The sequence below is a fragment of the Athene cunicularia genome (assembly GCF_003259725.1).
Source record: "Athene cunicularia isolate RWA chromosome 18 unlocalized genomic scaffold, athCun1 chr18_part1, whole genome shotgun sequence".
In the NCBI taxonomy this organism is placed as follows: Eukaryota; Metazoa; Chordata; class Aves; order Strigiformes; family Strigidae; genus Athene; species Athene cunicularia.
In genome coordinates, this window is record NW_020799123.1 from 2,677,699 (window position 1) to 2,693,413 (window position 15,715).

The window sequence follows — 15,715 nt, forward strand, 5'->3', positions numbered from 1 at the left end:
ATCCCAACACCTCATTCTCACAAAACTCCAAGGATATAGCCACCTTTAGTCCCTGTCTTCAGTGGGTGGCATCTGCTTCTTCAAGTCCAACCTTAGTCCTGTGGTTTTGAATGTGCAATTTGGGTTGAACAAGGGATTTTTCCACTTTTCTCGTAATGGAAATTTCTTACTAGCTAAATGAAACTGTTAGATGCTTTTTTAAAGGTATTAATGCACAGTAGATGCTTTCTTAAAGGTGTTGCAGCTTCTTGTTAGAAATCTGAAAACCGCAAACTGATTTTGGTTTGGTTTTGACCACAGATTTTCAGTTTTTAAATAGATAAATAAAAGGTCTCTTCCCAATGAGCCTAGGGAATAAGAGTGAGACTTTCTCCTAGGCCTTAAGCTGTGCTGGTATGAGACTCTGCATTATCTGTTTAGGAAGACTAGCACGGAAAATAAGTAATGCCTTCTCTAGAAAATGTAGATCATCTGTGGAGCCCAAGGAGCACAGGCTGTGAACCTGTTCCAGGACTGCAGTCCTTGCTTGGGGGCAAGCTCCCACTCCAATACTACTGCTTTTTTTCAAATAGTGATGATCAAGGCAACGTGAGCAGGTTCTGCCAAAGATTTGTGGCAAGCCTTGTTTGACTGTCCAGGGCAGAGCTGCAGAAGGGTCTCCCTATGCCATGGTCCTTTCCTTCCACAGTAGGTGTGACATTTGTTCTGCTGGAAGCAGGGAAGGTTGGTTCTGCTGTAGTGGCAAAGCTGGAGATGAACAGACTGATTTGGTACTGTGCAGTAGCCTCCTCCGAGCTGGGGTGTGCTGGTGGGACTGTCATGGGCTGAGGAGGTCCCAGTCGCTTGCTCCCCACACAGAAGTGGGGAGCTGCTGCAAGGGAGCTGGAGCTTAAAACTGCTGATGGGGTTTGGAGCTCTCTGCTTGGTGCCCTGACTGTATGCCAGGGACTAGCAAGAGCTGCTCATGCAGGAAGAAGAGTAGTGGCAGTTACATTTTAGCCCATGGTCCTCTCCTTGTATGACAGATTACTCTTTAGAGTCATTAGGAGCCAGAACCAGACCTGCTGCTCTCCAAACATAACTCCCTAAATGCCAGTGAGATTCCAAAGCTGTGATGGAGGATGGCACAAAAGATAGCAGCTGGGAAAAGTCTTTTGATTTGCAACCAGGGTTGACAATTCTTGCAGGACCCCTACTATGGGGAGAGCTGGTTGTGCCCAGACCTCACACAAGGACCTGTCAGCCTCCTGGTGGGCTGCGTGGAAGTCCACTCTGCTTCAGCTCCTCTGTGGTCAAAAGATTTCCCCCCGCGGTGCTGGCATCCTGGGCTCCCTTTTAGCAGCCTCAGGAGATAGATGGCATTCCAGCCACCCACAGAAATTATGTCGGCTGAAGGCATCCAGAATACTGTGGGGTTTGCAAGTCATGTGCCTGTCTGCCGTTACATCCTACACTTGCTGCTGCAAAGCAGAAAAAAGCTTGTCGTACGTTACATCTGTGCAAGATGCTTTGTCCCTTCATGGTCCTCCCCCAAGGCTGCTCTTTCTTGCTTGTTTGACTGTGTTGGATCTCCAAGAGTTTATGAAATGCTTTAAAAAGAGAAAATGTTGCTGATCTTGCTTGCAAAATTCAGTGGAGGTAGCAAGACACCCAGGCCCTTCTTAGAAGATTCTGTCTGAGGACATGGCAGGGGGGTTAAAGGGAACAGATCCTGCTGCTCTTAGTGTATGACCCTGCCCTGCAAGCTCAATAAATGCATCAAAACATGTTATAAACTGCTGGGGAGCTGCCAGCCCTGTTTATTTAGCAGACCCCGTGTGCACCAGGATCTCTTTGCATCTTCATGCCAAGGTGGTAAACCATGTGGGTCTGCAGCAGCCACCACAGCTAGCAATCACCTAGACTGAGAATTTCTTCTCTCAAAGGGGTTGTACCTGAATTTGGGGTGATTTATAGCAGGGTGACAGCCAAGGTAAGCCCTGCTCTGATGCTCACCTCCCTGTTTTCCTTCTAACCATACGTGGGTCCAGCAGCACATTTCCTGGAAGATGCTGTAGCAATTAAATTACCATTGATCTCCCTGAGCTGGAAGCAGGCTCCGCTATTAGCTGAGGCCGTTAGTAGGGCCGCGGGGAGCTCAGCATGGTGGAGATGAAAATATGCTCAGGGAACAGAAACTCTCTGTGGCTGCCCCAGCCGTTCTGGGCTGCTGGCCAGACTCCTTTGAACAGATTAATGGCAAAGGACAATGATGATAACAAGAGCTATCTTTTCCAGTGGAGAGCTAATCCACGGCAAGCAGGGCTCTAGACTTGCTGATTCACTCTCTAATGGATAAACAGGGATGCTCTGCCCACGGTCCAGTGTCTAGACAAAGTGGGATGCGTAGGGAAAGGTGCTGCTGCGGAAAGCAGGACAGTTTGTGGTGGGGCTACGTGGATGTGTGCGAGCACTTCATGGGAAACTCTCCTCCCTGGAGGATCTGATAGCATAGTGCTGCAGAAGTGGTGGTGGGAGCCTCTATAAAACCTGAGTGGTGCAGGAGTTAGAGGAGATGACTTGTAATGGTGACCTTGAACCCAGGTACCAGCAGTTGTGGCGTTTTGCCTGTCTGCACAGTGGTGTGATTGGGAAGTGCCGTTCGCTTGGCAAGTGGGAGAGAGCAGGGGTCGTGTGGCTCCCCAGGGAGTGGAGGTTATTCCTATTTTGATGGTTATGGGAAAGGCTTGCAGAATCCAGTGTAAATTGCTCCATTTTACGTAGGGCTTTGGCTGTAGCTTAGTATGGAAAAATGCATCCTGCTTTCACAGGCCGGTCCGAGTGAACCCCTGCAGAGCCAGCGGGGTAGGGAGGTGGTGTAGTGAGTTTGGTGCTTGCAGCCGTGCAAACTCTGCTTTCCCCATAATGATGCAGTAGGGCAGGTAAAGACTCACGCTTTCTTCTGTCTTCTAAAACTTATTTGGACCTGTGAAAGATGTTTTGTGGTGAAGGCAATCAGTCAAGGAACCCAAGTCTGTTCCTGCCCCTGCAGCACTCAGTTCCTTCATCTGGTGTGAGCATAGCCAGGCTGGGATGAGCCGGGGCTTCATGGAGGTCGGTGGCATTTGGCCTGTCCTTGGTGCAAGAGTCTTTGCTGGGATGTGAGCTGCCGCAGCAGTTTGGTGCCTTCTGGGAAAATGGTCAGGCTTGAACTGAGGGAAGGGCCATTAGCCTGGGGCTCAGTGTGAGACCACGAGGTGCCCTGAAGCCCGAGATGTATCCTGGGTGTCATTTCCAGCTTCTCATTTCTAGGGCATTCAGAGTGGTATTGGTACAAGAAACTAATTTTATTTGATCTGTCTTAAAGGTCAAGGTGTGCAGGCTATGCTATCAAACAGGCACCTGGCAGGAGCTATGCGAAGTTTCCTTTTGGTGCCCCAAGGTGTGCCAAGTGAATGCATATGGGAAATGCTCATTTCTGAGTCACAGCAGCTCTCTGTGTCTCTCCTGTCTGTGTATCTGCCAGCATTTACACTGTGTTTAGCTATGGGGATTTTTTTCCACAGTGTGGAAAGAAGCCCACGTCCCGCCAGGTGCAGGATGAGGCTCCCAGACTGCTGGACCCGGCCTTGCTGGGATGGGTGCAGCAAAAGCAGGGGCTGTTGTGCCTCTGCCTGCTCTTTCCTTTGTCCAGTGCTGCTCAACAGTGCAAGGCCTGTGTGAGGGCTGGGATGGGAGGAGCATCTGAAGATCAGACCTTATGTCACTTCAGAGAAACACCTGTAAAAGTTTGTGATATATAAATCTGGTATTAATTTCAATAGCTCAGCTACTGCCATAAGCTTCAGTTTCTCCCACACGTGCCCCTGTTGCTGCAGGCAGGAGTGCAGCAATGGGATCTCCAGGACAGCCCCCAACACTGTGCTACGGTCCCTCTCCTTCCTGGACACGTCCCTGAGTTTTCTCTCCTGCAGTTTCCTGCTGCTTTTCCAGTTGGTCTTTCACTCTTTCTCTTTTGCTTTCATACAGATCCCTCCATCCCACCACCCTGCAGCTTGCCCAAGTTGTGCTCATGCTCCCATAGCTCTCCAGGTGCTGCTGGTGGCACTCCTGGGAGCAGCTCGGTGACAGTTTTGAGTGCTGAGATGTGCTGTGTGCTGTGCTCCCGGGGCACTGCACCCCAGCATGGGGACTAGGGTTACATATGAAGATATTTTTCCCAGCTACTGTGTTTACCAATAACTCAGTTTCTTTTCCTGCAACAGGACAGGCTGAGACTTGTACAGGTTTTCTGATGAAGAAGCAGAGCCAAGAAGTAGAGAGGGAGCCCTGCCTGGGAGGGACCGTCCCACAGTGAACTTCTGCCCCGATCCCACCTCCTGTGGGGAGGAGAAACCTTTCTTCAAAGTTGTGTCAGAAGACGGACGTGCTGAGGAGAAGTTTCACTTCTTCAAACAGCTGGGTTTTGGACAATTTCCAAATGCGTTCTGGTGATGAATAAGCACTTTTGCCCTGGAAAACTCTTCCTCCCCCTCCCTGTAACAGAACAGTTCTCCAAGACTAATGGCCACATTGTCTGAATTCCAGGCGAGCCACCTCGCCTTCCCATCCCTTTGGTTCACCATTGTCCAGGGCTGACACAGCTCTTCTTGGAGACAGAGGTCTCCTGGGACTATGGGTGCCTCACCCCAGGCAGAAGAACCTTCTGCAAACTTCCAGCCAAAAGCCACTGTGTGTTTTCTAACTTTTCTCCTGGTGGGGTTGCACCTCTGGTCTTGTGGCTGGTGACAAGCGGGGTCATGCTGAGTGCAGCTTCTCTTATAATTCGACTGAGGTCATCTTAGATGGGCTTGTGTTGCCAGCTCCTTTCCACTGTGGCAAACCAGGGGTCTCCCGCTGATGATGGTGTAGGTGTGGTTATCCCATCAGCATCAAGACCAGTATCTCTTGCCCAGGGCTTTTCTCTGACCCTCCAGGATGACTTACCATCTTCTTCATGCACAACCTCTGGCCATTAAGGAGGCATTTCAGAGGAAGCTTTCTGCCTCTTGTTTGCAGCATCCCACTCTGCTGTTGTCCGGACTTTACAATGATCTACTTGCAGAAACCTTGCTGGGGTTGGTTGGTTTGTAAGGTTCTTGGTGTTTCCTGGGATTTTCAGGCTCCAGCTTTCTACTTTTCCTTCCTTCTGTTTCCGTCTTGCCTCTTCTTTTCTATGTTTTTTGCATCTGAGGTATAAAAGGGTGGCTCCCAGCTGAGGAAAGCTTTCAAGGACATAGGGCAGGCCTTTAGAAGAAGCACTCATTAAACATCTTCATGCATCTTCCCCTAAAAGATGTAATGGGCATTACATTAAGAGGCGGGGTAAAGCAGCATATCTATACAGAAATATAGTTCTAATCATACAGAGACTAAAAATGGACAGGAAAACACTCCCAGGGAGTCAGTCCCTGCCTGCAAGTACCAGCAGATAATTGGTTTTTTGTGGCATGCCTTGAGCATTTATGTTAAGGGATATTTTGGACTGAGAACTGGGAACCGATCCCAGCATGCTGTAGCCTTCATGAAAACTCCTGGCAAGCGCTCACTTTTCTTGAACACAAAATATTTGCAAGTCCTGCTGAGCTGCCTTCCCGTGGGGAGCAGCGGACTGGGCTGCGAGTGTGGATACGTCCCTCTCTGCTGGGCTGGATGGGGCCCAGTGAGCACCCAGCCCACATGGTTCATTCCCCGTAGGGTCACGGAGACAAATACCGGAGGGTTTCTCTCTGAAATGCAATCTCCTTATGAAATGGTTTGTGCAACGGGATTGGTTTTCTTGCTGTGACCTGCCAAATGAGCAGAGGAGGAAAAGGGGCAAATGGCACAGACTTAGCAAGTGTCTCCTCTGTCCTTGCCCTGGCTGAGGTCCTGCTTTGGTGAAGAGATTTCTGTACCAAACACTCTGGACTCTCACTCTGTATTAATTTGAAAGAAAAACGTGTGTCTAAATCTCAAAACCAGTCTCCTTAGTGCCTAAATCCCTTCTGAAAGTGGGTCTGGGGTTCTTCTGCCATTGGTGGGATGACTTCTCTTCCTCTGGCTGCCTGCAAGTCTTGGATGGCTCTGCAGAGAGGGAGAGCGGGCACCTCCACTCTGAGACAGGTAAAAATGACTTCTCTTTGGAAGGGGTTGAAGCCGGGCATGAATGCCCCACTTGGATGTTGGTTGTTTTTTTTTTCAATTTGACCTGAAACAAGGAACACAATTTTGGCCGGTGCCTGAATTCGAACACAGGCTCTGTTTCAGGAGCTGTCCCCGAGAGCATCCCCGGTTTTGCTCAGTGGAAAATTCATTAGCAACATGTTTGATGAATGAGGCTCTGTTACGACACAAATGTTTCAGAAACCAGCAAAGCCCCGCTGGGTTATATAGGATTTCATGACGCTACATAAACATCCAGGAGGGCGAGCGAGCAAGCGGGTGGGTGGTGCTGTCAGCGCGGAGCTGCTGAGCGTGGCTCGGCGCAGCCTTTGCTGTTTTTCCTGTTACTCTTTTAGACTTCCTGAAGTGCTCGCCGCTGTGGCAGGAAGGGCAGTTTGGGCTGCAGAGTTTGTGAATGAGCACTTCGGCAAGGAAGGGGCAGGTGGGGGAGCCCGGGTGGGCTGCGCACGCATAGCGCGGGCAGGTGAGATGCTGCCAGCCCCACGGGCCCCTCCGCCGCTCCCCTCCCAGGCTGTTCCCGAGCTGCTCTTCTCATGCTCATGGGGGTTTGTTTCTCGCTTTAGGCTTTGACCTCGTGCCTCCACACTTTTGCTTCCAAATTCCAACAAACTTGACGACATTTTTTTCCAGGCTTCTTTTTCCCTAAAGTTTCCTCATGTTAAGGGGAACAGAATCTTGGATCTGAATTCTTTACTTTCCAAAACGATTAGTTTCATATTGACTTAAGCACAAATATGCTCTCTGCAATCCAGTGTAAGGACCTGCAGAGCCAACAGCTCCTTCAAAGTGCTTTACAGTGTTAAAATGAAGGACTAGACCCTGCCCTGATAGGTTTGAGCAGCTACTCAAGTGCCTGATCCTGAAGCTACTGAGCACCAGCCCAGTGTTGGAAAAAGTCATCAGGGCTCTTTGTGTAATTGCACTCATCAGCTGAGTGAGGCTGGCACATGGACTGGAAGAGGGCATGAGAAGTGAAGCCCGTTTCCCTGGAGGCGGTGGGCTCTGTGTGGCGCAGCAGCCTGCTCCGGGCTGTGTCACCCTGGTTTGCTGGTGGCAGGTTTTGCATTTCTGTGCTTGGCTGCTCTCGGCAGCGTTTGCCTCTGGCCCTGGCAGCGCTGAGCACACTGGTCGCATTACCCCGACCTTCTCACGTTACAGGGCTTTTTTTTCACTGGAAGTTATAAAAAGCCTGTAGTGAAATTAAAACCACGGTGTAGCTCCTGACTTTGCTGGAGGGATGTTTCTTTTCCCTTACAAATGGAGCAGAGGGATGAGGAGAAGGGATGTGTGTGGCGGTGCAAGGGGGGTGTGTGTGTGCATCGGAGGGAACGAAGGCGGCCGGGGCTGTGTCTGTCTGTGTTTGACTCCCACGCTCTCACCACCAACTCCCCAGGGAACCGTGTCTCCTTATTTAGCAAAGTGCCTCTAAAGTTAGGCAAGACAAATCTTGTCCACTGAGTCATTTAAGACCAAACTTCAAGCGTGACATAAGCAGGGACCCTCAGAGGTACTCCTGGGTGGATATTCTCTAGCCACACTCCCCTGGGCACGAGGCATTGCTGGTTCAGATTTGACCACATCTGTGGGATATTTATGGGCAGAAGGGGCACCTGCCTGTGTGGGATGGTTTGTCACAACTTCTGTGCAGCTTCTGACGCCTCCCTCTTCCCCTTCCCCTCTGCTGATGTTTGTCTGTTGCAGAGGTATGTTCAGGTGCACATGCCCGTGTTGTGAACCAGCTCTGGGAAGGATGGAGAGGCCTCAGGACTCCCCAGCCCGCTGGCTGTGAGCCCCCTGCCATCTGGAGATGGCCTTGGTGAGGACAGCAGGCATGCTATTAAGGCAGAGCATGTAAGGAAGAGGGAGGATGCGGAGTGAGGCCCGATGGTGGAAATGGCAATGGAGAATACAGGAGTATGGGTCATGTCATCCAAAGAGTGGTGAGATGCCTTGCTAAGTCCCATGAATTCCCGTATATTTAAATTAATGGTGTCTCTTAGAAATAAGCCAAAAAACTCTAAAGTTGAATTGCTGAAAAAGTTTACTAGGATTTTTTTTACCCTTTTGGAAAATGTCAATTTCTTGAAATCTCTCTGACCTGGAAATGTTTTTATGCAGAAGGTTTTGGAGTAGACTGTCAAAGAGGGAGAGATGGACAGACTGGTGAGACTGGTCTTGGGACAGGAGCTGTGCCCAGGCATACCCAGTTCTGAGTTCTTTGAGCTGAGGTCTGCCATGCCCACCTTTGTGAGGGGTCCGCATCGCCCTTCAGTGTTCCTGGGAGTGATGGTGAGAAGGCCTGAAAGGTGAAAGATGTCCCAGATTTCTCCAGCAAAGCCCTGTAACAAAACCAAGCCTGGGAACCTCATTTTGTTCCCATACATTACTGTTTCTCAAGCTGTCAGAGATGACCATGGGATGACCAGCTCAGGAGGGAAGGACTGTAGATCCCTCTGTTCCACAATGATGGGGAAAGACGGATTTTCCAAGCAGGAGAGTCTCCTGGAGCAGCCTGGTAATGCCCTGCTCCAAAGGGAGCCGCAGCAGCCTCTCATCTTCTCGTTGTCTCAGCTCCTGTTTCTCCCTGGGCTGGCAGGACATGGAGGTGCTATGGCAGCAGATTTTTCTCACTTCTCCTTTGCAGACACTCTTTGCTACCTCCTTTGCCCAGCTGTGACCTCTCTGTGGTGGTGTGTCCCCCTCTGCTCACCCGCTCCCTGGAGCACGCTGTACTTTGCTTGCAGCTGTTGTTCCAGCTGTGTCCTGCCAGCGTGACCCAAGGCGCAGCTTCATGAATCACCACCCGGCCCCTTGCGTGGAATGAATTTAACTGTTGCCGTCCGTCGCAGCGAGACGTGACCTTTGAGGCAGCTCTGTGGGTGGGCAGTGATGCCCTGCGGGGAATGGCAAAGCCTGCCAATGCTCTGGCGTGCTCTGTGCCTTCTGGCATCAAACTCCCCGACACCTCTGGGAGCTTTAGCTGCTCTTGGTCTCTCCCTTCCCGTTGCTGCAAGCGTGGCAGAGGGAAACCTCATGCCTGGCAGTGCAGGATTTATCTGTGCATCTTGCACAGAGACAGGGCCAGCTGGGGGGAGAGATTATGGTGCAAGTTGTTTGCTGAGAAACACAGAACACTCTACATCTTATGGATTTCTGCACAGGCTTTTCACTTGAAAATAATTCCCAGCTTTGTTCAGCCATGTGACTTCTTCCCACAGAAAGCTAGAAGTCTGCATCGGAGATCTTGTGACAGTAATTTGCCTCCAGCTGTGGCCTTGGTTACATCCTCCGAGCACCACCAGCGGTGCCGAGCAGTGTAGTGCCATTGCTTGTTCCCGTGTTAACCTGCCTTCTCACCCGTCTCCTCTGTTAGCAAATGCCACCACGGGCTGGAGGCCATGGGTCTAAAATAGGTCCCTAAACCAGAGGGAATGTGCAAAATTCAGGTGACAATCAAATGTAAAAGATAACAACTATATGTTCAAGAAATAGGGGTATGATTTGGTTGGTGTAATTGGATCATACAGCAACGCGCTGCACAGGACTGACTGGGCTTCCAGCTGGAACACCTGGGTAATGCATGGGATACACGAATTTATTTAGACAGTAAATACTGGTTCTTCAAGATGTACACAGGGAACAGGGTGGATGCTCTCCACCCTTTTACTCCTTTTCTCTTTGAGAGCCTGAATCAGTACAGGCTCTGCCCTCATCAGCTTGCAGGTAGCCCCTTGTTGCTGTGTCTGCTCTTGAAGCCAGCAGCTTCAGAGGCTGGTTCCACATGAGTTGAGCCCCTGGTTTGCAATAATGGCAGTGTTACAGCTGTTGTAAAATACAGTATACCCAGACTCATGTTCACTTATTTGATTTTCCTACTTCTAATGAAGTGGAGGAGAAATGAATAGCAAACACTGTGAAAGCTCTTGTTGCTTCGTGAGGCTGAAGACACTGGAAGATGTAAAGTGAATGCAAATGTGTGGTTCTTGATTAGAAGGGCAAATCTGTGTGAACACAGCCCTTGGTAAAGCCTGGGTGGAAGTGAATGATACCTTTTTTTTTAAAAAAAAAAAAAAAAATCAGTGCTTTTCAATTGCAATTTAAATTTTGGAAAGGGTCTCTCTTTTCAGTAGTCTTAAGGTAAGGACATCGTCTCCAGTGTTGTGGGATTTCCAGTGGACTGATTGTGCTTCTGGGGCCATTCCAGAAATCCAACCTTCTCTGAACGGTGCTTTTTCTTTCCATCCCATCACTTTCAGGCTCTGGTTTTGTTTAGAACCTGGGTGACCTGGGGAAGGGATGTGTAGATGGACAGAGAGGAGCTGAAGGACAGGGACAGAGCCTCAGAAGTTGAGATCTGCCCTCCTACTTGTGTCTTTTCACTTGTGGCATCCAAGAGCTTGTTGTCCCACTATGCTCCACTAAACCTTTTCATCTGGTTTCTCTTTCTTTTTTCCTATAAAAAGTTTTGAAGGGGTTGGCTGGAAATATCCCAACATGGTATGGAGGTTCTGGAGAAGTCCCTGGATGCTTCAGGGGAGCTCCAATTGGCAGATGTTTTGAGAGCCATTACTGAACCAGTTCCTCAGCATGGAGCTAGGGGGAGGTACGGTCTTTCAGATGAGATAAAATCAAAGTCCTTGTGACCCTTAAAAATTCTAAGATGCTTTTTGCAAGAGTAGAGGTGTTAAGACCATTTTTATGGCCAAATGCTTGTACACCTTCCTAGTAATTTTTGTTCCAGCTATTGGTCTCCTGTAGCATTATAACATCTGCTACTTCTCCAGAGATGTCTGTGCTTTCTTTAGCATTGTGTGATTGCTGCAGGAGAGATACTATATTCAGTATCTTTCAAGCAATTCAGGAACCTTTGGGACTAGAGGCATTAATTATGTAAATGACAGTGGTGGGGCATCTTCACCAACAGGAGCAAGTGATTCACTGAGGATTTCCCTTCTGAATTGCCCACACGTGCTGCTCTAGTTCCTTCTCTGTCTTCCTTGTGCCAATGAAAGGGTTGGTATAATGGCAAGGAGGTTTGGAAAAAATCCATGCTGGGGGGAACTGCAGGTTGGAGACACCGTACCTGGCACTGTGCTCTGTGCCTGGCCTGGCTGGCAGGCAGGGAAGGCATGTTGTTGTGGCCAGTGCTGCTTGTAGGCAACTCCTCCTGATCCTGTTGTGGCTCTCCGAGCAGATAAGGGTAAGCAGATGCAGAAGTGAGATGGTTTTCTTGATTGAAAACATGCTGTGAGTCCAGGATTCCCTCTAGAAATGCAAAATCATTTGCTTTTGCCTCAGTGCAGTTTCATTTTCATCTCTGCAGGAGAGCGAGTGGTTAAAACCTTTAGCACAAAGCATTTAGAAGATGTTGCCATGAACTACAGAAGAACCAACACTTAATACATTAGTCCTGTCATCCCTATGTTGAAATGAAAGCATCTCCCAGTTGGTGTTGTGCTGTTGTAACGTTTGAACCCCAGCCAGTCTCACCACCTCACTCTTGCAGACAGTTTTGATGTGTGGGGGTTTCTTTGCAAGCACGGAGATGTGAGGAAGGCACTCGAGTGTGCAGGTGGTGGGAAACGGACCACGAGCTCTCTTGGGGGCTGCATGGCTGTGGGATGCACTGGGCTGGAGCATCGGTGCTGGGGGGAGCTGCTGTAAGCGGGCGTGATGGCAGAGGTGGCCACAGCACGCTTGGCTGGCAGCCCTGAAGACCAGGACTTAGTCTGCAATCACCCTGGGACTCCCCACCCTGGTATATTTTTGTTGTTGTTTCCTCTTTCCCCTGGTAAAACTCATTTTCCTCCAGAAAGCTGCATTCCACAATGCATGTGTTTTTAATCATATACATGTGATGAAGAAAACCAAAGGTGTTATGTGTTACAGCCTAACTCATGGGCTTTTTTTTTTTTTTTTTTTTTTTTTTTGGCTGCTGCTCCACACCTAAGGCTTCTTGGCTTTGATTTTTCTCTTTCATGAATCGGGTCTCAGGGGAGGAAACTGTTGGATAATACAACCATTTGTTTTGGCAGTTGCCTGCGGGTGCTGGCCCTCCAGCCTTCCTGAATATGTACTCAGATGTGAACTGCTCAGCCCAAATGGTCGGCAGGGCCTTGATCTTTAACCTTAATAAAAAGCCAGTCACAGTAACAGTAAGCCAAAGGAACCAGCTCACTGGTTTTCACTCTGAAATGCAGAGGCCAGCACCCAGCTGCCTCCTCCAAGGGAGACCTTGTCTCCAAAATTGGGGTTCCTCACTCCTCGAGGTGTGCCACTGCCTAACCCCCCAGCCAGGACACGGAGTTCGGTCTCTGCTCAGGAGGGAGCCTTTGCCCGTGGGCTACCTGCATCACTTGACCATAGCTACAAAGCTGTGCTGAGTGTTTCTTGGTAGCAAACGCAAAAACCACCGTAATTTCTCATGACCCCCAGCTCATGACAAAGCTGGTCCTGTCCCTGTGGACAGGATCAAGTCCTTTTGTAAGCCGTTGTCATCATTACTCTAAGCCCTGTTACCGCAGCATTGGCAGCAGAAGCCTATGACAGGGTGCTTTTACCAAACCCTGTGGTGCGAGGTGGCTCTGTGACTTTGGGATGCCCGAGCACGATGAGCTGTAAGAGGAAAGTATTTAATCTATCCAAGCCTGCGAGAACAGAAATCTCCTCCAGAGACATCCCCCCTGTCCTCGCTTCCTCTGCCCTGCACACTGCAAAAATAGGACACCTAAACTTTAATAAAGACATCCAGAGATTCCATCCCTAATCTTGCAGCCCGTTGTGGGGTGGATGTGGCATCTCCCATGCTCCTACCCTGCAGCACCAGGAATGGGGGTAACAGGGATAACGACTCACACTTGTTTCAAGAAGCAGACAGAGGTTTGTCAGTACGAGCTGGGAGTCTCCCCGAGGTGCTGCATGACTAAGACTTCTCTAATGCTGCCCACACCTCAAGACAGTGGTTTGGGGCTAATGAGCTAAAGATGAGACATTTAGACGCTTCCACCCAGGCAGGGTGCCCGGAGGGACCAGTCAGGGCTGTGCACGGGCTGATCCTGGCTGGGAGCCGCAGGTTTGTGTCACCGCTGGTAGGGCAGAGGCAGAGCTCCCTGGGGAGTGCCTGTGCCTTGGGGGTGACCTGCGCCTTGGGTGCGACCCGCACCCTTCCCTCAGCCTGTGCTGGCAGCGTCACCGTGCCGGCTGCGCTCTCCTGGTTACACACATTTATGCTTGAGCTCTGCCTTCGATTATCCCAGTAAATCACTTTGTGAGGCTGCTACCAATAGATAAGATCGCAGTTGTTCCCCTCCACAAACCGTTCTGTCTGGGAGGTTTCTGTTAGTTTTGGGGTGCTGATCCCACAACATGTGTGCTGTTATTTTGCTGCTTTTGTACGGAGATGAAAAATAATTTGATTCAGCTATTCAAAATATTGTTATTAGCTACAGACAAATCAGAGCTAGTTAAACGTGAATATTATTGCGTTAGAAAATGTTCTCATCAAAAATTATTTTGGGGAGAAGTCACTGAAAGAGATGTAAGGTTTAAGTCAGAAGTAAGCTCACAATTTCTTTCTTTGTGTTTTTTTCCCTGCTTATTTATCTATGAAGGTTTTTTTAAAGGTGTTTTCACTGTGTTGCATAAAAGCCCCTTCAGAAAGCCCTGATGCAGTTGGCTGATACTGGCTGATTGGTGCAAGGCTGGGCCTAAGGCAACGCTACCAGTTCTTATCAGAGCTTTTTCCCCTCCGTGAGACCCAGACTGATGCTCACAGACCACATTGGAGCTAAACGCAATTTTGACAGAAACCAGTGGTGCAAAATACGTAGAGTTCAGCAAGATGCTTCCAAATCTGCCGCAGCTTTTGGGACTGAGTTCCTCTTACTTCTGGACTTGTCTCTGCCCCCGTTTGCATTTCGGTCAGCTGGAAAGGGCTTGCACAAAAATCTGCTTGCTGGCAGTACAACGCCCACAGGCAGCTTCGAATAGCATCGATTCAGATACTAATTGCAGGCTGCCTGCTGCCTGCCAGGGCGCTGCCTGCTGCAACTTCAGCCCTGTGATAGATGGCAAAGTAGTGTAAGTGAACTAGGGAAAGCAAGAACATAATTAAACGAAATCGATGGACTAATTCGACCTGATCTGCGTGAATGGAGTTCTGGATGGCAGCCTGCATCCCAAGGCTGTGCTTTGGGTGCTGAGCCTGTTTTTGGGAGCACACAAGAACCCACCTGACAAAAGGGGTGTGCATATGCATGCTGTGGCTATCACAGGCCACTTCCCTAGAAGGGTTATTTAATTTTTTTGCCTTAGCAGGGAAATCCTGTTGTTACATGACTGAATAGCTCCATGTGTGGATCCTCCATCCTTACTTTTAAATGGCACCCACTGTGCCAACACCTGAGACATGCCTATGGGGACAGTGTCATTCTGCTTCCCATACATCAGTATCAGACAACTTCCCTCCATGACAACCATTTTAATGTCAAAATTTTTGTGCCACACATGGGATTCAGTCGTGAGCGATGGCCATGACCCTGCACAGGACCTGTAAAGATCCCAGACCCTGGGAAGGTCCAGACCCCTTCAGCTTCCTGGGGGTGATGGTGGTGGTTAAGCTTTGGTGCAGCAAAGGCTGTAAAGGCAGGCCAGAGGCAGTGGCGTTAGCAGTGCTCCCATCACTTTGGTTGAAGCGTGAGTGATGTTCCAGCGCTGCAGCCGTGCTGGCAGAGGAGCCTCCCCCTGTGGCAGATGTGTGCGGGGCAACGTGCAGGGGCTGCTTTCACTCTTCCTGTGGAAGACCAGTATTGGGGACCACTTGGCACAGCCCAGGTGATGCCCTCATATATCCCAAGTTAGCCTCAGTGCCACCTTGGGTTAGCAGAGACCTTCCAACCTATCTCTGTGCCGCGGAGGGATATGTGAGTCATGTAGGGACAGCCAGGGTGTGTCTCTGTGAGCATTACTGAGGGCCCTGCCCTTGCTGACACCCTCCAGCTTTCTCTTATTTTGCCTGTGACACACCACAGCCATCCCTGGAGAAGGTCGTGGCTGGAAGCCAGGGTGCTGTGTGGGAGTGCTGGGGTGGAGCTGAGAGTCCTGTCTCCCTGTGCCCTGACCCTGCTGACAGCATACACCTGAGTACTTTGAAGAAGCTGTTTGAATGCAAAACATGACTGCTTATGCTCTGAGACAAAGATCTCTCCCCATATAAAGTGAGAATCATGCTACGGATCTGCTGCTGTGAAGCATGGGCAAAGAGAGATGCAGTGTCTGTGTTTCTGGGTGGATCAAGGGGGTGGATGCATGCTTGGCAACTAGCCTGTGTGTACATCAGGCGAGAGTGGCACAGGGTTTGCACCTCAGGGAGAAAAACCCCTTTTTGCAGTAATACTGTAGATAAGTAGAAGCCAAATATGTGTCTTTTTAACCAGAGTCTCTTCAGTTATATTAGGAGTTGGGGTTTTATAATATTTTCCACTCTGAAGTGCATTTCTACATGTTTTCCATTTGGGATTCCTAAATGCTCCGC